The following is a 26,367-nucleotide window of genomic DNA, read 5'->3' as shown; positions in this document are numbered from 1 at the left end:
GAACAATCGGGCTACGCGGCGCTGGCGGCGGGGTCAGGCGCGGCGTCCCGCACAATGGGCGCGGAGCCCGAGCCCCTGACAGCGCCATAAATTGGCCGTGCAAAGCCGAGCGCTAGGTGGTCCCCCCTGGAGAAAAGAGCCGCCGCCGAGGGCGCGAAAAGGCGAGTCCGGGAGCCCGCCAGGGAGCGAGTGGCGCGTTTTCCAGATCACCTTGTTGGAACTTAGCGTAGCAGAGGTCAGACGACAGGGACAATAGCAGGGTCCCTGGGTGGATTCCAGGAGGGAAGCTGAGCCCGGCTCCCAGGTCGAGCTGAATGAATGGGGTGGGAGCTGAAGTCGGGGAACCCAGGGGGGCCCCAGAGTCAGAAGGTCGCGGGGTCTCAGAGCTGGAGCCCCAGGAAGCCCAGGTCGAGGCCCCCACCCCTGCCCCGGAGAGAAAGGAAAGGCCCCCGGCCTGAGGGAGAGATTTCTGCTGCTCCCAGTCAGCTTTTCCCCCACTTTGTTTCTTTCTTCTTTATCTTTTTTTTTCTTTTTTAATATATTTTAGTACAGATCTTGTCAGACGGGGACAAGATGAGAAAATCACTAGATGTGGGTGTTGTTTCTCATGGAAGACATACATATAATGCAAAGTACCTTTTGAAGTGTTTTTATTTTAAACCAGAACAGTTTTCTAAGAGGAAAAATGATTTTTTTTTCAATTTCAGAGAAATAAATGACATAAGGTTGCTCTTTCTGGTTTTTATTTAGCGTCAATATGCTCTTTTTTTTTTTTTTTTTAATTTCTCCAGGGAACAGACAGAGAAATAGAGGGAGAGGGAGGGCTGGAGGGAGAGGGATTCTTATATGAGGCTTTCAGTGAGCTTTTAACTGGAAAAAATGTATGTTAAAAAGAGTTAGACAAAATAATATCGATAAACGTAGCCAGATATCTGGTTTTCATAGGGTGATTCAGGAGTTTCTGTTTATTGCAGGCTTGGAGCTGCCAAACTCCTTAGCCAGTCATGTTCTCCCCAAACTCATGAATTTCAATCAAATGAGCCCAAAGAGTTGATTGCTAGACATGGTAACTATTTACCTCTGAAATTGTGTTTGCACATGCTGAGGTTGAAGGAAGTTCTCTTTCTCTTAATTATTTTGGAAGTCAGAATATGACCATGTAGAGGAGAAAGAGTTGAACAAAGGACAGGTGATGAGAGTGTGGGTGATTTACTACTACCCTAAGCAAGAACACATTCTGCTGGGTGCTGAGCCTTTGAGGGCACCCCGAGCCCCATATCCTCTTTAAGATTTCCAAATCACATCACACAAGGACTCGCACAAGGCCCAAGCTATGCTATTAGAAATGAGAAGAGCCGGGCGCGGCAGCTCACGCCTGTAATCCCGGCACTTTGGGAGGCCGAGGCGGGCGCATCATGAGGTCAGGAGTTCGAGACCATCCTGGTCAGCATGGTGAAACCCTGTCTCTACTAAAAATACAAAAATTAGCCAGGCATGGTGGCGCACGCCTATAGTACCAGCTACTCAGGAGGCTGAGGCAGGAGAATCACTTGAACCGAGGAGGCAGAGATTATAGTGAGCCGAGATTGCGCCACTGCACTCCAGCCTGGGCAATAGAGGGAGACTCCATCTCAAAAAAAAAAAAAAAAGAGAGAGAGAGAGAGAAGAAAGACAGTGTTTATAAAGCCTGCCTTCCTGGTCTACCCCACTGGGGCTGGATAGTTCGATTTCCACAGCTCCAAGGTACAAGGTGCAAGAGTTAAGGTGGTTGATTGGTCCCCAGCCTCAGCGACAAGAAGTGAGCAGAGGGGATGCTCTGTGATGTTGCTTGTTCAACCTGATTCCCTCCACCCTCCCAGAGGCAGGGGAACCCCCGTCCCCCGCCAACGCACAGTGATAACATCTCTCAGGCTTCCTCCTTTGTTGGGTAGAGAGGAGGTAGCCACACACAAAAAAAAGGGTGGTGGGTAGGTAGGGAAGGGGGAACTATAAATAATCCAAAGAGGTGGCTAGAAAGGCAAAGAGGACATGATGCGAGAGAGAAAGGTTATGCTTTCGTATAAAAGGCATGAGCCACTTGACTTAGGGTAATCTGAAGGATCTTTTGTTTGTTTGATTGATTTTCCTTTTTGATTATTCTCTGAAATCTGAAGTCTAGGGTTGCCTAAAAGATGGTGAGTTCTTCTTATCTCCAATTTTTCCTGAGGTAGGAAGAACACCATGGAATAAGGAGAAAGGAGATACAAGTAGCCTCTCCAGGAAGAATGTGACTGAATACTTTTTATACAAAACCACAAAATTAGATAAATATGTATTTAAGTGTTATTCCTGAAAGCTGGAGAAAGAAATGTTACTTCTAAGGTAAGTCGGATTAAGTTTCTCTGTTAATCTGATTACGTTTGAATACACGTGACTTGCTTCCTGAGGGTGGGTAAGAATTGATAACTTCTTGGAGCAGAGGGTTACTAAAAAACCATTCGGAGGCGAAAAGAACATGGTATATGTTCTAAATTAGGGTCCTAAATTAAGTTGAACAACAATTCTGTTCATATCCTTCATGTTCTTTCCAAAGATCCCTATTAAAATTACATTTTTAAATAATTTACATAAAAGAGAAGCTAAAACTATATCTTTTAAAATGTAGGGAAACTATCCACAAACAGTATTCTAAATAGGACAAACACAAAATTTCTTTAAAATGGAAAGTGGGGGCATGAGAGAAGGAGGAGATAGGAATTTCTAAGTTATAGCATGTTATTCTTTCGGAATACAGTATTGATTTTGACATCCACAAAATCAATATGGAAACATACACACATGCAAAGTTCCCAAACTCCCCCCAAAACCTTATCTTCAAAACAATACTAGTCTACACTTTAAGAAAACGTTGCAAAGGATAATTCATTCTGTTGTTTGATTACTTAAAGCTGAAAAATCCTTTTCCACTAATAACCTGTTATTTCAACAGTTGAATTAGTATAGTGTTATACTATTTAACAGTTTTGTAGTACCTGGGGTAGTTAAAAAAATTGTAGTGCCAAAATAAATTTGAAGGATCACCTGGAATTAATATCCCTACAGACTTTGCACTGTATACTGTTTAGTCACTCTCAACAATTACAAAGACTTTGAAATCACAGCACTTATTTGTGATACTACTAATATTTCTTCCTCACCTCTTATTATGTAAATATAAGTGAGTGTACAAAAGTACATAGTTTTCCTTTTCACTTGAGTGCATTCCCCATCCCTTAAGGGAAAAGACAAGATACACTTTTGGATTCTTCAATGATGCCATTCAATTGTTTTCCATGTAAAAAGCTTGAGTGATTTCTCTGTTTCCCACCTATTTCCAAGTTGTTGGAATAATACATTTAAGTAAGAGAAGGAAAAAATAGAAGAAAAGATATTATTATTCTAACCTTGTATTATAAGCATGTCACATGTTCTTAAAGAATTGTTTAGCGAAGGAATAAGAAAATGTGATGCTTGGAAGAAAAAACACACTGCCGAGAGGCCTTGCTGCTGAGTGTGCTGAACAATAGACAACCTCTAAGGATGCTCGCCTGCAATTCCGGCTCTGCCATCAATTCACTGTATGCCTTTGGGTAAGTCACTTAACCTTTCTGGGTCTCAGTTTCCCCATGGGCAAAATGGTGGTTATTATAATAACCCTCTTACCAGTATTTTGTAAAGAACAATGATTACAAATGAATGCAAATCATCTTGTGTGTGTTAAGAATGACATACAAGTGCTAAGAAATAGCATAAGCTTGTAGTTCACAATACACTTTTCCAGAAACAACAGGCAGATGTTGCAAGCATAGAATGATAACAAGAATTAGGGACCACCAAGCCAATTACAACCAAGGGAATCCTTTAGAAAAAATTCTTGAGTCACTGGACCAAAATGGCCAAGTGGGAAAGGAGAATTAACTCTCATTTTTTAATTTAAATTATTATCAGAAGTAATGTTGGGGTAACAAACCATAACATATACTTAGTTTGAGTTAGTCTAAAATTCTTCTAGAAATATTGATTGAGCGTTACATGTTTTCTATGTGGAAAGCAAATACACAACTTAGAGAAGGTATTTCATGTAAAAAAAAAAAACAGGATGTCTTGTTTAGGATTTATAATGTGTATCTTGTTCTGTAATGCAGGAAGATTTCACAGGTAGCTTTTTAAAAGAATGAAAGAACATTTAATGATTAACTAAAAATATTCAGTAATGCTTTACTTTAGTTTGGACCTAAGCAGAGCAGTCTTTATTTGTACTGTATTTTTTAATAAAATTGAATACTTGACATGCAATAACCTACGCTTTTGCATCCACATTTACTTCTGAAGAATCAAAATTTTCAGGTTTAAAAACAAGTTATATCTAAAAGCACACTTAAAGTCGTATACAGTCATATATTCTCTTTAATTGAATCTCAAAGATGAAAAAATGACAAATGAAGAGCATATAATATGACAGCAAAAGTTTAATAACCTACACACAGACAGAATTATTACAAATCAATAAGACAAACAAGTCAGTAGGAAAAGACAGTTGGAATGAACAAGCAATTAGAAAAAATAATAAATACAATGCCTAACTCACATGAAAAAGTATTTAATCTAAATAATAAACTAACATAAATACTCTGTGCTATACATCAGGTAGTAGATGAATACATTGATACTTTCTGAAGAAACAACCAGAAGTAACTATCATACACTATAAAAAGTGCTGTGCCTTTATCTCAACCACTTCATTTCTTGGAATTTGCGGTTAAAAAAAATCATTATTATTATTATTGTACCCTAAGATTTAACTATAGGGATAAACATTACAGCATCATTAAATTGAGTAAATGGGAACAATTCTAAGTGTGCGACACCGGAGCAGTTGGTTAAATACACTATGATATATGTATACCACGCAATGTTATAAAGCTGATAGAAAAGATGCTGTGATGGAGAGGAATGAAATGTCAGGCAGGCTAGGGTAGCGTATGCTGTAACATAACAAAAACACAAAAATGTTAGAGGCTTGTAACAACCAAGGTTTAGTGCTCATCATATTCCAGGTCCCTCTTGGCAGCAGGGAGCTCTGCTCCGCATCCCCTCACTGTGTGACCCAAGAATACAACAGCCACCGTCTCAAACAAGGCTGCACTGCAGCAGAGTCAAAGAGCGCTCCAAGCTGGCCTCCCTAACCAAGTAGCCACTTGGCGCATGTTGCTATTGAGTACTTGGAATGGGGCTTGGGTGAATTGAGATTGCTATAAGTGCTAAATACATATCTGATTGCCAAGACTTTGTCCAAATAACAATAGTAATTATAAAAGGATATAAAATAACCTCAATAATTTTATATTGATTTCATGTTGAAATTGTATTTTAAATATCTTATGTTAAAGAAGATATATTGTTAAAATTAATTTCACCTGTTTCTTGTACATTTTTAATGTGTTACTAGAAACTTGAAAATTACACATCTGACTTAAGTCTGTGGGAGCCACAGTGCTGTAGAGGGTCTTGCACTGGCAATTGAATGCTGCACCTCATTGGCTAGAATCAGTCACATGACCACACCCAATCTCAGGAAGGCCAGAAAATGCAATCCCACAATGCAGCTGGAAGACAGCTAACTGGAAATCAATGCTGAGAAGTCCTAAGAAATGCCACAGAAAGACAAAGAGGTAGGGGGCCGGCAGAGGCCAGAACAAATTTTGGAAAGTATATTTAAGATCATCTGGGTTAAATACGTGTTACCTGACATCCAAAAATTTACTTGGAAAGCCCTTGAGAATACCTCCAGGATCTAAGCAGTCAACCTCTAAAGCAACCATTAATAAAATGGAGTCATGAGACTGCCCTATAACAGCTTGTGGAGAAAGAAATGTCTCGCATATCACAATAGTGTGGACAATGAAGAAGATCAGCAAAAATTTGGGCAAAATACATACACACACACACACACACACACACACACACAAAGACAGACATTCGCTAACTTTGGTTTGCTATTGAGCTGCTTCTTATCTGGGCAATTCTACATAGTACACTCTAGGATACCAAGCAAATATTTGGGCAAAATACACACATACACATACAAATACACACATACACATACAAACACATACACACACGCACACACACACATACACAGGCAGACATTCGCACACTTTGATTTGCTATTGAGCTGCTTCTTATCTGGGCTACTCTGTGTAGTACACGCCGTGGTGAGAAGCAACAGGGATTTATTGATTGATCAGTCAATGAGTATTGTTCTCCTGAGAAAAGCTGAGAGGCCGGCAAATGTACGCAAATGTGCAGGTATGTCCGTAAGTATTGAAAACCCTGAAATACACACTCCAAAAACTACACCATCATTGTCACTGGATACCGGAATCCCATGTGATTTTAAATTCTTTTTCCTTATCTTTATTTTCAGATCATCTACAAGACATGAATGATGTTCAGAATTACTTGTCATGCCCTTTGCTTGGGGCTGAAAACAAGATGCAGTCACACAGATTTCAATGGAGTGTGTACTCTAGAGGCAGACTGCCTGGGATCAAAATGCTTGCAGTATAAGCATTGACAGCTTCCATAACTTGTCTCTTCCCAGGTTAATCAACCTGTAAAATGGGGTAATATCTGCGCCTCCCTCATAGGGTTGTGCGTAAAAATCTCATGAGATTATAGGTGTAGAGAAGTGAGAACCCACAGAAACCTTTCCATAAATGCTACCTATTATTATTAAATTCTAGCTTTCTTTCAGTTTTCAAATTTAAAGTAAAGACTAAAATCAGCTGAGATATACTGCAATCTCCAGCTAATGTTTGGAGAAGCATTAGTAGTATTCCCTTCATCTTTCCTCATCCCCTCCTTTTAAAGAACTCTAACTGGGAACATGCATTTATTTCCCTCATATCTGTACAAGCCATTGATTTGCCAGGAGAGAAATACAAAGACTTTCACATTTTTGCTGCTCTCTCTCCTGAATTAATACTCCACTTCTGAATTTAAGGCAGCAAAACTCCATTCAGTGTTTTAAGAGTGGGTAAAATATATAGAAATGAGAATAGCTTTGACAAGTTAACATCAATGTGAATGAGACTAGAGAAATAACATTCTGTATATGAGTGCTTTTCTTCTAAATCGTCTTACCAACTTTCAAGTGATTAGACAATTTTGTTTCATTCCCTTCAAACTTACAAATTAATATTTTTAAGAGATGGAGTTAATAACCAGTTAAAAACTATAAAGGCTTCCTCAATTGAAGGTCGGAGCTTTGCTATCTAAAACTGACTTAGAGTTACAATAAAAATAGCAATATCATGCAATGCTATATTTGTATTTCTCAGTTCAATTGCTTTTTATTTTCAAACAGTATGCAACTAAGACATGCCTGAGTGAAGTTTCCTAGGAGCCAAATAATTAATCCAACATTTATCTGAAATGCTGAACTAACTTGCATAATTCTTCAAATGAATATCACACCTTCGATGGGGACATACAAATTGTTTCAACCTGAGGCTTGAAAATATGTGTCATAAAGCATTCTGATTTATCAAGAACACGTTGTAAGTTGTTGAATTTGGAATGTAGCTACCTAACTTCCTGAATATTTTAATAAAATACCTGTAAAATTACACAATCAAAACTATACCTCCACCGAGCAAAGTGACAGAGATGGTACTAACATCAACAAAAAGGTAAGAGAATGGTAAATTTCAAGAGGTTCTAGCTGTTTCTGTACTATCTGTACTCTTACAGTGAAATCAAGCACTGAAAAAGATTCTAGGCTTAAAATTCAATTAAAGCAAACACTTTTGACAATTATTTTACTATTTGATGTAAAAAAATAGATTTTTTTGTCTAGTGCTTTAGTTCTTTGCCTCTTTTTAATTTTTTCTTAGGTATGGTTTTATTTTAAAGTTCCACTGAGGCAATATACATATGCCAGGCAGAAAATGCAGATATTAAGGGATTTTATTCATAACAGGCTAAATTTGTCTCTTGTGAAAGATAAAAACACTTTAAAGTTGATGAGTCTATGATTTTAAGTAAAATCTTCATTCAAATGTGATTGCTTTATAGGTTTAACTCTGGTCAGAGTAATTTGTGTTCTTTCTATATATTACTCCAACTATAATAAAGCTGTTTATGCAAATGTGAAATTGTTGCTATTGCAGAATCTTTCCAACCATGTAAGGTTGTAATGTTAAATTCCCATTCACGATCAAAATTCCACATATTTACAACCTGCAAACATCCCAAATTCACACTTCAACATCTGTGTGGCTGCCAACTTCTACTGAAATCTGTAGCATGCTTTTTTAGAAGTGGAGGAAAAAAGAATAAAAAACCTGAGGTAAGTGCAAATCAATAATGATGCTAAATATTTACCAAATGTTTGTTATGAAATATATTTTATTAATTGATAACACTTAGAAACTGATTAGGGATGCAAAAGCCTTAAAAAGTTTGCAGAATTTTTATAGCAGACTGTGGCTCATGAATTTAAAGCATGCCAAAAACACACGACATGCACAATTCTTGAACACAAGCCTTAAAAGTTTTTTCATTTACAATATTCAATTTCTCCAAATTCCTTTTATTATACTAACTTTGAAATTGTTCTGATAATGAGTATTGCTGCACTCTTAATAAAACCTTTGTCTTCTCATATTCTGTCTCATTGAAAAAGTCAAAAGTTCTGTCATATCTAGTATGCTAAATACCTTCAAAGTAAATAACTTAAAATAATGTATAATATTTTCCCAGATCTTTTAAAAATAGTTTAAGTAATGTTTCATGTTTCTGCACATGTTAACTGGATTATGAATTAGTATTTTAATGGGATTATGAATTATTAAAACTCAGACCATAGTATCCATAGACAACTCAATTTCTTTTCAGACTGTTTGTTTATCACATCTGTTATTCCTTCAACTGTATTCTGGTCCCTCTGAATTTGGAGGTATTTGAGGAAGGCGATAGGTTTTGCAGGGAAAGTGAGTAAAATGGTAGGCTGCTCCAACACAAGAGCCAGTTGCTGCCTTTTGGAGGAAAAGGAATTACAAGTTACACACAAAAAATGACTGTGTGCTACTCTGCTGCACATCTGGTCACTCTGGAGGGTCTTACTCTGCTTTGGTGCTTGCACCATGACGTCCTCAGTGACTATGGCTCTCTACCCTGGAATCTTTCTATTCTCTAGTCCGTTCCCTACAAGACTCAGTTAGAGATACCTCCTCCATCGGGGCTGCCTTGTCTATTATCCCATACTTAACCACTGTATTTCAAGGACAGCTATCATTTCCCCTGAATAACATGTTGTAGTCTTATTTCTGCCAGTAAATCTGTGTTGCCCTTCATCATGTGGTCTTTCTGAGCCTCAGTTTGCTCATTTGTAAAACATGAATACCTTATAATAATAAGAAACGTCTTCCTTGTTATTTGGCCATTATTACTTTTGTAAATTCCACTGCACCTCCTTCACTCACGAGTAATTTTTGCATAAATGACTAAATGCACATGGAATATTCAGACAAGGAAGTTATATCACTGCATTCTGCTGATGCACAGTTTTGTTTTGTTTTGTTTTGATTTTTTTTTTTTTTTGGTTGTATCTTACAACCAAGTAAAAATAAACACCACTGGGATGTTGAGGCCCAAATGCAGTAGAAATAAATAGGAGGCGATGCATTTTAGTTTGAAAATCAGTTCCAGAGTACAGTATTTATACATCTGAGAGGCATTTGTATTAAGCACCCACAAGGTCCAGGCTGGGCTCTGATGACACAAAGATTTTTTTTAAAGTCCCAATACCTAATAAGCTCACAGGCTTACAGTATTGGCAAGAGGGAAGTGAGAGATGATGGACGTTTAAAAAATACAGTACACATTTCAATCAATACTGTGAGAGACTTGAGTACGTATTCTATGAGAGCACAAGAAATGGAGAAACTAATTTTACCCCTGGGAGGGTGGGTGCAAGTTGGGGAAGCCTGAGAGGATTCTGAAAGAGGAAAAAGCGGTCAGGCATTTGACTAGTAGTGGCTGCTAGCCTTGATTCACCCAGCTTCTTGCTAAGATAATTACGAAGACGGAGAAGATAAGAATTCATACTATCATCAGCTAATAAGTAACAGATAGTAAGTTGCAGAGCCCATCAAGCCAGGATCATCCTACTTTTTTTTGGTGGGGGAAGGGGGGAACGGAGTCTCGCTCTGTCGCCCAGGCTGGAGTGCAGTGGTGCGATCTCGGCTTACTGCAAGCTCCGCTTTCCGGGTTCACGCCATTCTCCTGCCTCAGCCTCCTGAGTAGCTGGGACTACAGGCCCCCGCCACCACGCCTGGCTAATTTTTTTGTATTTTTAGTAGAGAATAGGTTTCACCGAGTTAGCCAGGATGGTCTCGATCTCCTGACCTCATGATCCGCCCGCCTTGGCCTCCCAAAGTGCTGGGATTACAGGCATGAGCCACTGCGCCCAGCTGGGGCATCCTACTTTTAACCAGGAAACTAAGCTGCTTCAGTCTAATAAATGACAGCATCCTGTTCCAGCTAAGCTTATTACACAATTGAGACACTAAGAGAACTATTAAATTAAAAAAGCATTTTTTCTTCCAAGAAGTATGTAAATAAAATAATATGACATTTTTGGCATTATGGCATTTTTATTGCCAAAAACTTGGCTAATGTTTTACCGCATCTTTAGAGGAATGATCTAAACCATTTAGGATTGTTTTCTTTTAATCAATAAAGACTACTAAGGCACCCAGCAGCAGCTGTTATCTACTGCTAAACTCCCCTTTTACATGCTCTTCCATGTAGAAGCTGTGACTATTCTTGTGCCAGGTATTCCCAAAAATCATGCCGAAAGTATGCCCTTTAGATGAGCTTGGGAAAAAATGTCCTAAGGAAGTACATTGAAATGTAGGGTGAAACTCTAGGAAATGTTTTCCTTTGGACCTTTCTATATATTTTAAATATTCTACCAAGAAAATACTTTTAAAATCAATCAAAGAAATACCATGTGCAGTTGGGGATTTTTAAAAATTCTGTAGGATTATGGCCGGGTGTGGTGGCTCACGCCTGTAATCCCACCACTTTGGGAGGCCGAGGCAGGTGGATCACGGGGTGAGGAGTTCAAGATCAGTCTGGCCAAGATGGTGAAACCCCATCTCTACTAAAAATGCAAAAAAATTAGCTGGGCATGGTGGCACATGCCTGTAATCCCAGCTACTCAGGAGGCTGAGGCAGAGAATTATTTGAACTCAGGAGGTGGAGATTGCAGTGAGCCGAGATCGCACCACTGCACTCCAGCCTGGGCGACAGAGCGAGAGTACATCTAACAACAACAAAAAAAACTATAGGATTACGATTTTGCTTTTTAAAAACCTGGGTGGGGGGAGGGAAAGTAGCCTAAGATACATTGGGAACTATAGTGATTTCTGCTTTATTGCATGATTTGTTTTCTCGTATTTTCTTTCCTTTCTTTTTTCTTTTTTTGAGATGGAGTCTCACTCTGTGTCCCAGGCTGGGGTACAGTAGTACAGTGGCACCATCTCAGTTCACTGCAACCTCTGCCTCCCTGAATCAAGCGATTCTCTTGCCTCAGCCTCCAAAGTAGCTGGGATTACAGGCACGCGCCACCACGCCCGGCTAATGTTTTGTATTTTTAGTAGAGACGGGGTCTCACCATGTTGGCCAGGCTGGTCTCCTGACCACAGGTGATCCTCCCACCTCGGCCTCCCAAAGAGCTGGGATTACAGGCATAAGCCACCGTGCCGGGCCTATTTTCTTGTATTTTCTAAAAGGAGCTTTTACCACTCCTAAAATTGACTATATGTATATTAACATATTAAGAGCAAATGTCAATGAATGACAATAGACACACAAAAGAAGAGGGAAGCCCCAGCAGAGCTGTCCAGGCAGAGGATGGAGGCTGGAGCAGCCTTGGCACAGCACGGGGTACAGCCTGCCCAGAGAATGGCTCAGTCTCAGCGTCACAAGGGATGGAAAGATCCATCACCTTTGAGGGCTGGAAGAGGATGGGATTGAGAGCCTAGCTGAAGGTATCTCTCCAATAAAGGAATAGTGATGGCCTTCCCAGAGAGAGAGAGGACAGATGGGTGAAGATGCTCTGCCTAGAGGTGCAGAGTGGGGAAGCTGAATAAATATGCACCTGAGCCAGGAGACAGAGAAGGGCAGAGTGGAAACTTGAGTGGTGCCACAGTTATAAATGAAAAATTGAACCAGGAGAGAGCATGAGTTTAATATTCGGGGCCAGGATGTAACGTGATGGAGCTGGTTGTGCCTTGGGCCAGCATGGTTGGCCAACGGATGCAGAATTGGAAAGCAGCATCCGGATTCTAGTCCTAACAGGCCATTCACCAACTGTGCAAATGTGATCAAGACAGTCCTCCCTGCCTGCAGCCTCTTCAGAGCCAGAGCCAGTAGCTCTCTAATAAATGAGAGAGCCTGCCTTGTTCTCACTCACTTTTTACTCACTTCTTGCCCTTGTTCAAATTTGTCCGGTCATCCCTTGAACAATTGTAACTGAATGAATCAGGATCCCCTCTCACTGTCCTAGAGGTGCTCATAACAGCTGCCTCTTGAAAGCAGTATGGATGGAGTAAGAGATGTCGCATTCCAGAATTCCACGAATGAGTGACAATCCACGTGTGTTGTTGAACTCTGTCCAACTCAGAGTTGACATACCCAGTGTCTCCTCCAGAAGATGGGCAGAATCTTACCATTCTGTGTCATTCTCACAGGACATTCATCCTCTCCCTTTTCAGGAAGATGGTTTCATAATTTCGTCTGCAAATGTATTTATTTATTGAATCAAAGAAACAGCTCACTTCATTTTTTTTTTTTAGGTAAACTGCTTATTCCTAATTTACCTGAATTTTCAAAAGTCTGTAACTGAAAACCGCACTGTAGCCTGGTAGGAAGGGGACTTCCTGAGCATTTTGCCAGGAGCACTTGGCCTCCGATGGACCAGGAATTCTATAGTGCCCTTCATTACTAGGTTTCAGTATTTCCATTTCAAGCCCTGGTAAATACAGGGCTATAAGAGAAAAAAAAATTAATGGGAATATTTTCAAACCTTTGGAAAACTTAGGATTTGATATTTGGCAGGAGGGCTAAGAGGGCGGTTAAAGAAAAAAAGTGCAAATGCTCAAAACGTTCTTTAAGGTTGCGTTTGAGTCCAATTTATGCTGTTCTTTTTTCACACTGGAGCTAGCAAGGTTGCATTTTTTTCCCCTCACTAACAACTCTTTCCTTATTCTATGGAATGTTTAATTTGCCCTTTGAAAGAAAGTATGATTTGTTCCATTTTTCCATGTGTAATTTCTATGCTATTTACAGACTAAGATAAGAATCAAGAAGGATTCATGTGCCAAAAGCACACATTCAAGCCTGGGAGAGGAAATCAGAGTCCTAAGCCCCAACTTGGAATGACTTACTAGATGATTGTAGTGACAGAGCCATCTCCACACCGGGCTCTCATCTGAGTCAGTGATATACTCTGTGCTAACAGAGACGATTATCCCAAGCAGCCAGTGAATCAAAGCACAGTCTAAACCAAAATCAAAGACTGTGTCTGGCAAAGCATCACAACTTCCAGAGGATTTGCTGAACAAAGCTACCAAAAACTTTAAAAACTGCAGTCTTAATCTAGTCACCCCTTACACCTAAATGATGACAGTGTGATATGAAAACACCAGTTATTATGCTTTACAAGTCAGCATGCTCATCAGCGAAGGATCTAAGTTAAAATTAATCCCTGTCGATATAGAAGACAATATCAAACTGGAGCCTTTTTTTAAGAAAAAAAAAAAAGAAATATGTAGACTGAACAAACTCAAACTTCTAACCAAAAACAAAGTGATAAACCAGTTAATCAAGCTATGAGGAGAGCCAGTTAAATCTGATATGAAACCACCATTTTACTAGAGTAAACTGTTACTAAGCTCTGTTTACATCAGCTCTGCCTTTTTCTCTTTCTCAGTAGTTCAGCTATGGATTGTCTTGTGGACTCTCACCATCCGGAATGATTTGCTTTCTATTCCAGTCTGTTCTCAGCTGTCTGGCCCTGCACAAGTGCTCGCAGAACTCACTAATACCGACCACCTCCCTACCCCCCTCACCCCATCTGCTTTTTACTCTGAGCATGCAGGGCTCTAATCAGTTCTCCATAGCGCAGAGACTACTTCTTGTTTTTACAGACAAACATGTTAATTGCCATCACACTCACAGGCAGAATGAAGGACTGTCTTTTTACCCTCCTCAGTCCACCCGTCTGGATGCAACACAAACTACAATCTCCATCTCACCCAAGGACAAGCCCCCTCTTCTCTAAACAGCACACATTCTTTCAAACAAAAAAATCCCCACAGCTTAAACATGCACATACACAATTAACATACAAACATAGGAAGCGCACCATTGCAATGATGGATATAACTTATTACATTGACCTTACTAGCTAAAGAGTAAGTGGTAAAAGGGATTCAAAAATATGAGTTAGAGCATCAGAGTAAGTCCAGCACTTCAGATGGGGGTCAGCATTCCTGAACTCTGTTTTCTCATCTGATCCTATAACCAACCTTTTTCTCCACCACTGACTGTTGGGAAGCAGTGCATTTTAAACAAAAAAGGCCTCCCTTTGATCCCTCTTTAAATGTCAAGAGTAAGCCCTTATAAGCACCCAGTAGTCGGTACCCAGAGTTGGTGCCCAAACATGAAAGAGATTAGAAGAAGGTCTTGGTGTGGAAAAAGCCGTGGACCCCTTTCACTTCCAGGTGACACACTGTCATCACCCACATTACAGGAAAGGTGAGGCTGCTAAACGATTACTGGGTGGCCGAGGACTCCAGATTAATTACCTTAAATAAATGGCATTATTTTTATAAATATTTTCAAGGAGGTATAATATTTGTCTATAAAAAGATGGTTAAGAGCTGCATTTCACCTTTCATGTTTGTATCTTGAAGTTTCAAGTTCATTTCCGTACTCTGGGGTAGCTGCCCAAGGGAAATCTGCTCTTCAGGTTTACTCTCCTAACATCGCCCACAAATCACTCATGCAACCAAAACCTGCCAATGAAAAGTGCGTAAGGTCTCCTTCATCTAAGAAACCGGCAGTTTCCAAAACAAGCTCTTGTACATTATCCACCAGTGGCCAAGGTCTGGTGAAACAAAAACTCTCTCCCATATTGAAGCAGAGAATATAAATGAGGGCAAACTTTCTGGAGAGCAGATTGACCACATAGATCAAGATTCTTACAAACGTTCTTATCCTTTGACCTAATAATTACAGTTCTTGGAATTTATCCCAAGGAAATTATCAGAGAAGCAAACAAAGAATTATGTACAAGGATGTTCATTGCAATGCTATTTATAATAGCAAAAAATTGCCACTGCCTAATTAAGCAACAATAGGGATTTAGTTAAGTAAATTATAGTAAATCCATAGAACAGAATGCTATTCAGGCATTAAAAACCATGTGTTCAAAGAATGCAAAATGGCTCAGGGAAATGCTGACAAGATAATGTTAAGTTAAAAAAGTAGGCTACAGCATGTTAAATGCAACGTGACCCCAGTTTTATAAATATTACATATGCATATGACATGTAATATGTGTATATAAAATTTGGAAGAAAGAAAAACTACATTGAAGTTTACTAAGTGCCAAGGAATGCAATAAAACCTTTACATAATTATTTTATTCACTCATCAAAATAATTCAAAGAATGAACTATTTTGATCTCTATTTTGACAGTGAGAAAACCAGAGCAAAGAGAGATTAAGTTGTCAAAGATCACTCAGCTAATACATTGGGTAGCCAGTGTTTGATCCTAGACGATCTGTCCTACATAACACTATCCATTGTGTTGTTCTGTGGGTTATTTTCTCCCTTGCGTTATTTGTGTATTTTTCCAATTTTTTCAATAAACATATTACTTTTATAACCAGTTTTTAAAAGGTTCTTAATAGTGTGCAAAGTGAGAGTGATTAGCATAAGTACTGAAATTAAATGCATATTCTTACTGAAATGAACAGGGTATTTTTGATTTGTTAAAAGCAGAATACGGTTTTGTTTTTTTAACTCTATTCATTAATTATTTAGATTCTGAAAATGTACCACTTGCTTTGCCTTTTATAAGTTTTGGCACTTTTATGCTTAATATGGCATTTTGTGAAGCAGAAAGGGAGAACTGAAGTGGGGATTTCTTAAAAGATAAGTAAAAATACAGACAGGGATTTTCTAGGTGTCTTCAATCTTCCTAATAGAAGGTAAGGTAAGCTCCTAGGAGTGAGTCGAGCAGGGGTGGAAATTAAAATTACGGAGAGTAAAAGATCTGAAATAACTGCCATGATGTGAACAACAAGAAGTAAATAAAGAATGGAATATTATGGTTTTCAATAATGATGACAAAGGACACATGAACAGGGAGAAGACTCCAGGTTTGCGAGCACTTGCATGGTGGGTGGAAGATGGGATGTCTGGCTGAAGATGGATAAGTTTCTTCATAGAGCATCACCTGGGCAGCAGCGTGGTTTTGGCCATGAAGCCTGTGATGGGCAGAGGAGCAGCGCCCATCCAGGAAGGGCCCGTGCCAAAGGCCTCCAAAGGCAGATGGAGGGCAAAGATGATGGTGGGCGAGGAGAACATGGTACCTGAGACCCCACAGACACAGTTAGATCTGTTAAGTCGACTGGTAGTGTAGCAGAAGTAAAAGGAGACATCTAGGAGTGGACACTGGAAATGCAGGAGCAGGGGAAGGAGCGCCCATAGATGGATCTGACGCACTGGAGGAAGCTGGCTGTGGTCCAAGAGGGATCGGGGGCCCTGCTGCCATGAGTTTTCATCAGATGGCATGGATTTCCAGTAAGGAAAAGAGTAAATTGGGGTATAATTGTGATGTATTATGAAAACAAGTGTTAGGCAATGCATAATACAATCCCTTTTAAAAGTTTAATGCTGAATGGCAATACTACATCATCAACAGGCCACCCTAAAACAGGGGAAAATATATGTGAATTCTGGGATATTATAGAGCCATTAAAATTATGCTGATTAAATTGTAAGAACATACGCAAGGAAATTTATACAAAGCTATACATATGCAAATTTGTATATACATTTATAACATACAAATTTATAATAAAGAAAATATTCAGAACATGTATATAATATCTTATTAGTTTTTCTTAAATTCATAAAGCAGAAATTAGCAGGAAACACCTCTGAAGATCAGTGGCAATTTCTATCAAGGTCGAAGGGTGTCTTAGTCTGGGCTGCTTTAACACAGCATCATAGACCAGGTGGCTTATAAACAACAGAAATTTGTTGGCCGGGTGCAGTGGCTCATACCTGTAATCCCAGCACTTTGGGAGGCCGAGGCGGGCAGATCACCTGAGGTCAGGAGTTCGAGACCAGCCTGGCCAACGTGGTGAAACCCCATCTCTACTAAAAATACAAAAATTAGCTGGGCATGGTGGTGCACACTTGTAATCCTGGCTACTTGGAAGGCTGAGGCAGGAGAATTGCTTGAACATGGGAGATGGAGGTTGCAGTGAGCAGATATCGTGCCACTGTACCCCAAACAGAGTGAGACTCCATCTCAAAAAAAAAAAAAAAAAAAGTGAAAGAAAATAAATTTGTGTCTTACTATTCTGGAGGCTGGGAAGGGAAGTCTAAGACCAAGCCACCAGCAAATCTACTGTCTGGTGAGGGCCTCCTTACTGGTTCATAAATGGTGCCTTCTCATTGTGTCCTCACAGCGTAGAAGGGGCTCATTTAATAGCATTAATCCTATTCATCAGGGCTCCACCCTCAGGACCTAATCACCTTCCAAAGGCCCCACCTCCAAATACCATCACCTTGGAGGTTAAGATCTCAACATACGAATTGGGGGCAGGTGCGGGAAAACAAGCATTCAGAACACAGAGGAGGGTTACAAGGGATATTTTTCTTCTCGATGCCTCTAAGTTGTTTCTGAATTTTCTCAGAAAATAAAATATTTGGAAAATCCTTTGACGGCTCTGATTGAAATCATAACCACCATCTTGGTCCACCACAATGAACTGCCACGACACCCATCACCTCTCTCACAGCCCTTCTTCTCTCCTCGCTGGTACACACACCCCCGCTCACATATGCACGTATGCACACACGTAGTCAGTGCCTGGGTCACCACTCCATGCTTAGCATTTATCATCCTACCTGTTTCTGATTCCTGGTCTTTATGGCCTTAGTGATCTTCCCCTGACACCCAAACTCTGATCTCTAATAACTGAATCCCAACCACATTTCGAGGCCCATCAGAAGTGCTACCACCCCCCTGAAGTTTTCCTCCATCCTTTCATGGAGAATAATTTAGCTGCCTATTCTGTAGCTCTGCAGCACTTCAAATCTCTTTTCTATTCCCACATTGCATCCTATACAGTGATTTGTGTGCATATAGCTTTCCTCCACCCAAGCCTAGCCTTCTCCATGGCTGGAACTCTCATCTTTGTATATCCACATCTACTTCCTTCCAACAGTCTCTAGCATCTAGTATCTGCAATATAGTAAGCATGCAACAAGTATTTACTGAATTGATTTGAAAATCTCCCCCCAAAGAACAATGAGAGGTGTGATTTCCTTCTTTCAGTTTGACCACTGGAGCTCTTGAATGTGGAAGCTGTAAACTTCCTAGGAAAATGAACAGAAACTAAAGTATCTTTGGAGAAAGACAAAGCCCAGTCCTGTTAAGAATTTAAAAGAAGAGATGAAAAATGTGTTTCTGATCTCTAGGCTCTGCCCACCGCGAGGCAGCGAGATTCTGGAAGACAGATCAGAGTCTGGGGAAGGGGATGACAGCAGGAATACAACTTCACCTGCGGACAGCAGGGCTTAAGAGACGTGCATTTAACAAAGTGGTGCTGAAGGCCAAGAAGGAAGCTCCTTCCTCCCCCCGAGATGAAGCCAAAGCAGAAGCTCTGAAGGCCAAGAAGGCACATCTGAAAGGCATCCACAGCCACACACGCACACACACACACAAAACATCCACATGTCACTCACCTTCCAGCAGCCCAAGACACCAACGCTCCGAAGGCAGCCCCAGGAGGAAGTAGCTTAACCATGCTTCCATCAAGTTCCCCCAGCCACTGAGTCTGCCATGAGGAAGCTAGATGAAAGAAAACACTTGCGCTCATTGGGGATGTTAAAGCCAACAAGCACCAAATCAAACAGGTTGTGAAGAAGCTCTCTGACATTGATGTGGCCAAGTCCACATCCTGATCAGCCCTGATGGAGAGAAGGCATATGTTCCACTGGCTCCTGATTAAGATGCTTCGGATGTTGCCAACAAAATCGAGATCATCTAAACCAAGTCCAGCTGGCTAATTCTAAATATGTATCTTTACACCATAAAAAAAATGAAACGTGCACTCAAGGCTTCTTCTCCACCACGGGATGACGTGCGAAGTGGAATGAAAATGAATGAGAGAAGAGGAGAGGCACCTGTAGTGTTTTAGGAGATAATTAAGTCACTGAGAAGAAGGAGAAGGAATCACTGTGCGTACTGGGTCCTGCGTCAACACACGCAGGTAACCACAGTCCGCTAAGCGGACCCCAGGAAATAGAATGGAATGTATCCTTGGATCCAGAAGCTTCCTCTCCTAACCAATATAATTGTAATCTGAATTTTTGGCAAATTATTTAAATCCAAATACTTAGTTTTATTTTCCTACAATCATTTCCTAATCTGGTTCTTCATAATCATATCTTAAGCAACCTGTAGTCAATGCATTCACTAAAATTCTAAGTGGGAAAATGATATCCAGCTTTTTTGTTTACCTATTTAAGATATACAGGGACTAAATGCTAACAGTAGTATTGTCTGTTGTCCTGCAGCTGGTACTAGAGAGTCTATTTAACCACACTAACATCTTCCTAGGAAGCTACAGTTTTAATATGGAATAATTCAACATATTCATTATCGCCTATTTACACTCATGTAAACCAATGCTCCCTGAGTAACCAAACTTTAAAATGTTAATATAAACATTATGCCTCTTTTAATTGCAATAGACACATTCCTAAGTAACTTAATTCCAACAAGACCCTTTACCAATAAACAAAAAACACATTTTGGGCAGCTTTCCTGTACAGTACGTAGTAAGGAAGAAAGTGAACGATTTCCACAGCAAGGACCAGCAAGACGACTTGCACTCTCTAAGTTCTGAGGCCAACGTTGTAGATTCAAACTCTCTCCAATCACCGGTTCGTTCTCAGAACGTCTAGAACATAAGGGGAGGTTTGAACTTGGCTGGAACTTATGGGTCAGATCTGGAAAGTTATAAAAAGGTGCAAACCATCAGGGTTTATCTAAATGTTGGCCTTTCCAGAAATTATTTCCATCATGTTGGAGAAGGAAGGGCCCAGGCCATTTTCATGAAAGCCAGTTACTGAACTGACCAGCTCGGCTGGGACCACACAGCCTGGCCCAGTCATCCCTGGGAGTCACCAAGCACAGGTTGAGGTGACTGGCGTTTATTTGGATCACTGAAATAATAAGCAATTCCAGAGGAATTTGTTTTTACTAACTACTTGGATAATTTGATGTGACAGGATTGCATTCCCACATGAAAAACTGAGAAGAATTCTTGGTGTCAACTGAAGAGACTGCTTGACTTCTTATTACAATGGATTTTCTTTCTCCGAAGCCCAAAGTCTTTTAAGTGTATGTGTATGTGTTCCAATTTAGGCTTTAGTTCACTAATTAGCCAACAGTTACCATAAAATTGCTTTCTTCCTTTCCAACCTTGATGAAGTTTTTACTAAGTCCATCATTACTCAAACCCCATTAAAACTGCTGAGTTTACAGAGGAAAGAGATCTCGAAAAAGATAAGACTTTGTTAATATTTTAATCAGCATTTCTGGTACAGTATTTATTCCCGAACACCAGCATTTATTCTCACAATACCAGTGTAGTTTAAGTGTTTGGTTTTGAAGGTTTTTGCTTTGGGCATGAAAGCTACCACCATACTTGCTTTTGCTTTTGTTTTTGTTTTTCAGAAAGTGTGTATGAAAAATACTAGACAGGTCTTTCACTTGGACACTTGTGTACTACAGCACACATTTGATTTACTTGGGCAGAACCACTTAATCACTGGGTATTGGCTTTGGTAAGTTTGTGTGGCCCCGCTGTCTTTTTAAATTTATCTTGGGAATAGTTTCCTCTTCCCCTGCAATGGAAAGAAATTGAATCCTCGTCAATATGACATTCATGTCATCGCATTGAGGAACACAGAATAGATGAGGGTTGATCATGTTTCTTTAAACTTTGGAGAAAAAAAAAAACAGTAAGAACTGTAAACATTGACTCTACAGGTACTTTGGTGTTCTCCTAAGTGGTCTTCAATTAACACTCTGACAGTTGGTGAAGTCCGTTCAAACATAATTTTTAAGATTGTGTTAACTACATAAGTGGAAATTTTAAATATTTATAAAGCGGCTTATATATAGACTATAAACATTGTTAGGCTAAAATTCCTATTATTTATGGAATTAATGAAATAAAGAACAAAGTAGTATTTATTCTCTTACCAAGGTACTAACCTTATAAAGGCAAATAGAGACATAGTTAATGTTAGGGCTGGGATTTAACTAAGAAGTTCTAGGGGGGCAAACAAGGCTTCATTTTGAATTTGTGACAGTACATCATCCTTACGATTCCTTCATTTTTCTGTGGTTGCCATAAGGTATGTGGTGTTTGCCAGTAAGTAATTGTATGACAAGGCCAAAACTAAAAATCCCAGCCCCAAGTGACTCTTAGTCCAAAGGCTGTGGAAGTTAATGTGGAACAGTGTCAAAAACCTCCAAATTGGAATTCAGAGAACTCAGATCAGGTTCCTATTTAGTCCCAATTTTTCACATGGCTAATTTGATATGGATTTAGTAGTTACTAATTCATGCTTAGTCATAGATAGTAATTGTGAGGAAGCCAGACCCTCTCTGGGTCTGTTTCCTTAGCGGAGTACCCAAAGCTCCATGGCCCCTGAGTTCCTTTCAACAATGACATCTTTGCAGCAGTCCCGATCTACAAGCAGAGTGTGGCCCAAATGCTGCGTGTATCTTTAGAAGGTTTTTAAGACAAAGGGAATGGCCCTAAAGGAGCTGAAAAGCATGAGGAGACCACTCTAGACCTCAAAGGAGATGCAAGGTTGTGGAAGATTAAAGCTGCTGAAAATAAAGAGAGAAAGGATTCTTTCAAGGTACAGAACCTCAGAATGTCATGAAGTAACCACATGAATGAGAAAAATAACCAACAAGATAGACAGAACCATTGCCTTCCATCTGCTGTTGTCTACTGAATGTCTGTATTTAACGATCATTTGCCATTGATAATGATTAATTCATGTCACATTATTTTCTCCATAGGCAAATGCCCTCCTATATTCAAGAAAAACTGTCCTTGTGAAATTGAATTGGACTACATTCATTAAGATTTAAATGTATCTCTATCTTTTGATATAACTATAAGCGTTTACTGAGCACTCACTGTGTCCCAAGAATTGCTTTAAATGTTTTCACTGCACTAATCTTCACAACAGTTCTATGAGTGAGCTTCATTATCAACCACATCCTGCAGAAGCACAGAGAGGGTCAGTAAGTCACCAAGCGCTGCCCAGCTGGTGAATGATGGAGCCAGAATGCAAACACAGGCAGCTGGACTCTCCAGCTTGAACTTTTTCACAGCTACATGTTTATCACACGTATCTGCTCATATTTTATTTCTAACTGAAGTCTGGGAGTATGGGACATTTGGGCATAATGCAGTTACTTTTCAAGAACACGAGAATTAAAAATATAAAATGTCACCTGTGAATCAATGCAGAAAAATAATTGAGGAAGTGATGTTATTTTTTTAATGTGCTATCTGCTAAATTTGAAAATCAAAGACAAAATTTTCAAGAATCTTTGCCTTGCCACGGATGAAACCATAGAGTGTTGTTAAGCTAGCAAGATTAGTTACTTCTATATTTGAAGTAGGTCGATTCTGTACCTCTGGACTTGATTCAGTAATAAATGGACTGTATGTCTGGATAGCAAATTGTGTGCTATTGTTAGGTATAAGGAGCAGAGACTAAGAGGCTGAGCTGTTGCCTTTCACCCATGGCAGTGGCTCAGTGCCTTCATTCACACGCTCCGGGAACTTTCCCTTCCAGACAATGTCCTATAAAAAACCTACTAGTGCTCTCCAGAGAATCATTTCTATAAGTCCAGCGTTTAATGTTTTTAAATGACAATAGGTGAATGTCAGTAGCAAGCCAAGTACCATTTCCTGGAATGGTGTGGCAAAGTATTACACTTGGATACATTTTTTTTTGTTACATATCACATAGTAGGCTCTCTATAAATACTGGATAAATTAAATAGATTTGATAAGCAAAAACAAAGAAGCATTTTCTACAGGAATCATCCTCAGACTTCAAGACACATTTTTTGAATATCTTTCTAATAGTTTAATTGATTTTCTTTCATTTTCCAAAATTGATATCTATTATTGCTCACCTATTGGTATAGATCTATAGATAGATCAAATTATTGCGATTTGGAGAGGAGCATTGACAATACAAGCCCAGGTTTTTATCCTGTGAGAAAACATCCAATAAGTAATGATGTATTTTTTAAAAGGCCAATTTAATAACAAATCAAAATTCTGTTTTGTTTCAGAAAGAAGAGGCAGAATGATAATTCTCTTAAGGTACATAAGAATTTTACTAATGAAAAGATTCATTCATAGTATCTGGATAAAAGAAGAAAGGGAAGGAGAGAAGGGAGGTAAAATGAAAATGAAAACAAAAAGGAGAGGGGCAAACAGAAATTTTCTTCCCAAGCAACAACTGTGGAGGAAGGCCAGTGTTCTGAGAATGTCGATTGTGTGGATGTGTGCTAAACTTTATTTTTATTTTTCACTTGTCTTGTTCAACATAATGGAAAATCTATGGCAAAACTTTAACCAGTGTTAATTCACGTCCACCAAAAGAATTGCACACCTCTTTATCCATGTAAGATGGACCACATAATACTAAAATGCTCAATCATATCTCATTAAAATGCTTTGGGTTTTTTTCTTTCCTTTTTTGAGACAGAGTCTCACTCTGTCACCCCAGCTGGAGTGCAGTGGCACGTTCTTGGCTCACTGCAACCTCCAACTCCTGGCCTCAAGCAGTCCTCCCATCTCAGCATCCTGAGTAGCTGGGACTACAGGCGCACACCACCACGCCCAGCTAATTTTTGTATTTCTTTGTAGAGATGGAGTCTCACCATGTTTCCCAGGCTGGTCTTGAACTCCTGGACTGAAGTGATCTGCCCACCCTGGCCTCCCAAAGTGCTGGGATTGCAGGTGTGAGCCTCTGCTCACAAAAAAACACATAAAATTTTTTTTGTTTGTTTTATTTCATTTTTTTTTTAAGAAAAGAAGAGCTACCATTAGCAGTAGAGTAGTATTTTCGTTAAAGAATGTGCAAGAAAAAATTAAAATAAGACCCAAGGTAAGCCTGAAAAAGTCACATTCAAGGCTAGGGACTAGCAGAGAGAAAGCACATCAGGACCCCAGTAGAAACCTCTGAACTAAAGAAGCAGCACACTACATTGTTTCCATTGATGGATTTCTGACAAACTATTTTTCCTAACTCACCTTTGTGTTCTAATAAAATTTGTACCTTGACGTACCTAATACCCCAGGTTTGGGCCAGGCCTGTTATGTCGCCCTCTCACCCAGTTCTACAGGTTTCTTATCACCTTCCCCATCTTCAAGCTCACAAAAATCCTATGAAGAGGACCGACCAAGGAAATAGGCCTATTAAATAGGTGACTTTTTAAAATGGGAGAATTTGGTACCGATTCAGAAAAAGACTTGATGACAATGTTACGTGTTGAACAAAGGTTATCCCAAACTAAGCAGATCAAACTGGAATGCAGAAAGGAGCAGGCTCCCCCTCTAGGAATTTCTGTTGGTTAGAATGTTCCTGAGCTTAGCATCTCTATGTATGGTCTCCAGAGTTAATGTACCATATTTTCCATGGTTTGATGAAGACTCCAGAGCCCTTAAGATATGAATTGCTATAATTCCTAAATCAAACAGCATTCAATTCAGTTCCAGACCATTTCAGGGTAATAAGACCGGTATTTCTTATTTTAATTAGTCATTTTATACTTCTAACAACTTCTTTGACAATCTTGGATTACTTGTTTGTTTATATGTGATAAAAGCCATGTTTCGCTAAAAATACGAATGCTACATTTGAATGTCCATTTACATTTTAGTAGTTATGGAAATAAACTATCGAGGCCTTTAGATTATGGCTTTTTATAGACACTGAATACAATCACCTAATCTATTTTAATATTATCCCTTTCAGCTGTCTCGTGAGCATCCCTAACACAGCAGAGATATCAAGCTGATAATATAAATTCAAGACAAAATGTCTGAACACTCATCAGAAACTGTCTTTTAGTTTGCGGAGAAATTTGTGCCTGACATTTGAAATTTTCAAGATAAATAAAAAAATCGTGGCCACATAGAAGTATTATGTTCTATTTCTAGATTTTAAATTCCTTCAGTGTGAAGACTGTTTCTTATCCTTGTTTCCTGAATACAGTCTCTTTATACCTGATGCTTACCCAAGAAAATTTTTATTGCATTAATAAATGTGAAAACGAGTGGTGTTCATATCATGATTAAAAACTATTTTTTCTCCAAGTCTATATGCTGGTTAGTGAAAGCATCCCCTAAGCACAAAAAAAACTAAAATAATATGAAAACGTATATAAACATATATATGTGTGTATAGATATATAGATACAATGATATATATTCATCCTTTGATCACAGACAGTTATATATTTCCTATTGATTATATATCTACTATGTTTAATGTTCCGCATCACATATTTTTTAATAAATTAATTCCAGCTGGGCATGGTGGCTCATGGCTGTAATCCAGGCACTTTGGGAAGTCATAGCAGAGGATTGTTTGTGCCCAGGAGTTCGGGACCAGCTTGGGAAACATGGTGAGACCCAATCTCTACAAAAAGTGGGGGAAAAAACAATTAACCTGGCATGGTGGTGTTTCTGTAATCCTAGCTGCTCGGGAAGTTGAGGCGGGAGAATTGCTTGAGCCTGGGAGGTTGAGGCTGCAGTGAACTGTGATGGCACCACAGCACTGCAGCCTGGGTGACAGAGTGAGCCCCTGTCTCAAAAATTTTATTTTTATATAAAATAAAAATAAATTAATTCTTAGCACAGGCATACAAAGGGAATTACATTCTCCATGTCACAAAGAAGTGAAAT

The 26,367-nt window shown here is 39.4% G+C and overlaps 1 long non-coding RNA gene across 9 annotated transcripts; it reads left to right on the top strand.

Moving 5' to 3' along the window:
• LOC104005115 (uncharacterized) lies at positions 1 to 25,597 on the top strand. Of its 9 annotated transcripts, none has more exons than XR_010149055.1 (11): positions 1 to 161; positions 2,211 to 2,361; positions 3,456 to 3,608; positions 5,468 to 5,690; positions 6,446 to 6,538; positions 7,388 to 7,712; positions 8,193 to 8,371; positions 21,084 to 21,193; positions 22,098 to 22,282; positions 23,745 to 23,775; positions 25,436 to 25,594. It is a non-coding gene; the product is annotated as an uncharacterized LOC104005115 (long non-coding RNA). The 9 variants fall into 9 exon arrangements; XR_010149053.1 differs by having other exon boundaries at positions 6,446 to 6,622; XR_001715975.3 differs by having other exon boundaries at positions 40 to 235; positions 6,446 to 6,622; positions 25,436 to 25,597.
• The last annotated feature ends 770 nt before the right edge of the window (positions 25,598 to 26,367 follow it).

Source organism: Pan troglodytes, chromosome 12 (assembly GCF_028858775.2).
Source record: "Pan troglodytes isolate AG18354 chromosome 12, NHGRI_mPanTro3-v2.0_pri, whole genome shotgun sequence".
NCBI classification, from domain to species: domain Eukaryota; kingdom Metazoa; phylum Chordata; class Mammalia; order Primates; family Hominidae; genus Pan; species Pan troglodytes.
This window is presented reverse-complemented; position numbering and strand designations above follow the sequence as displayed.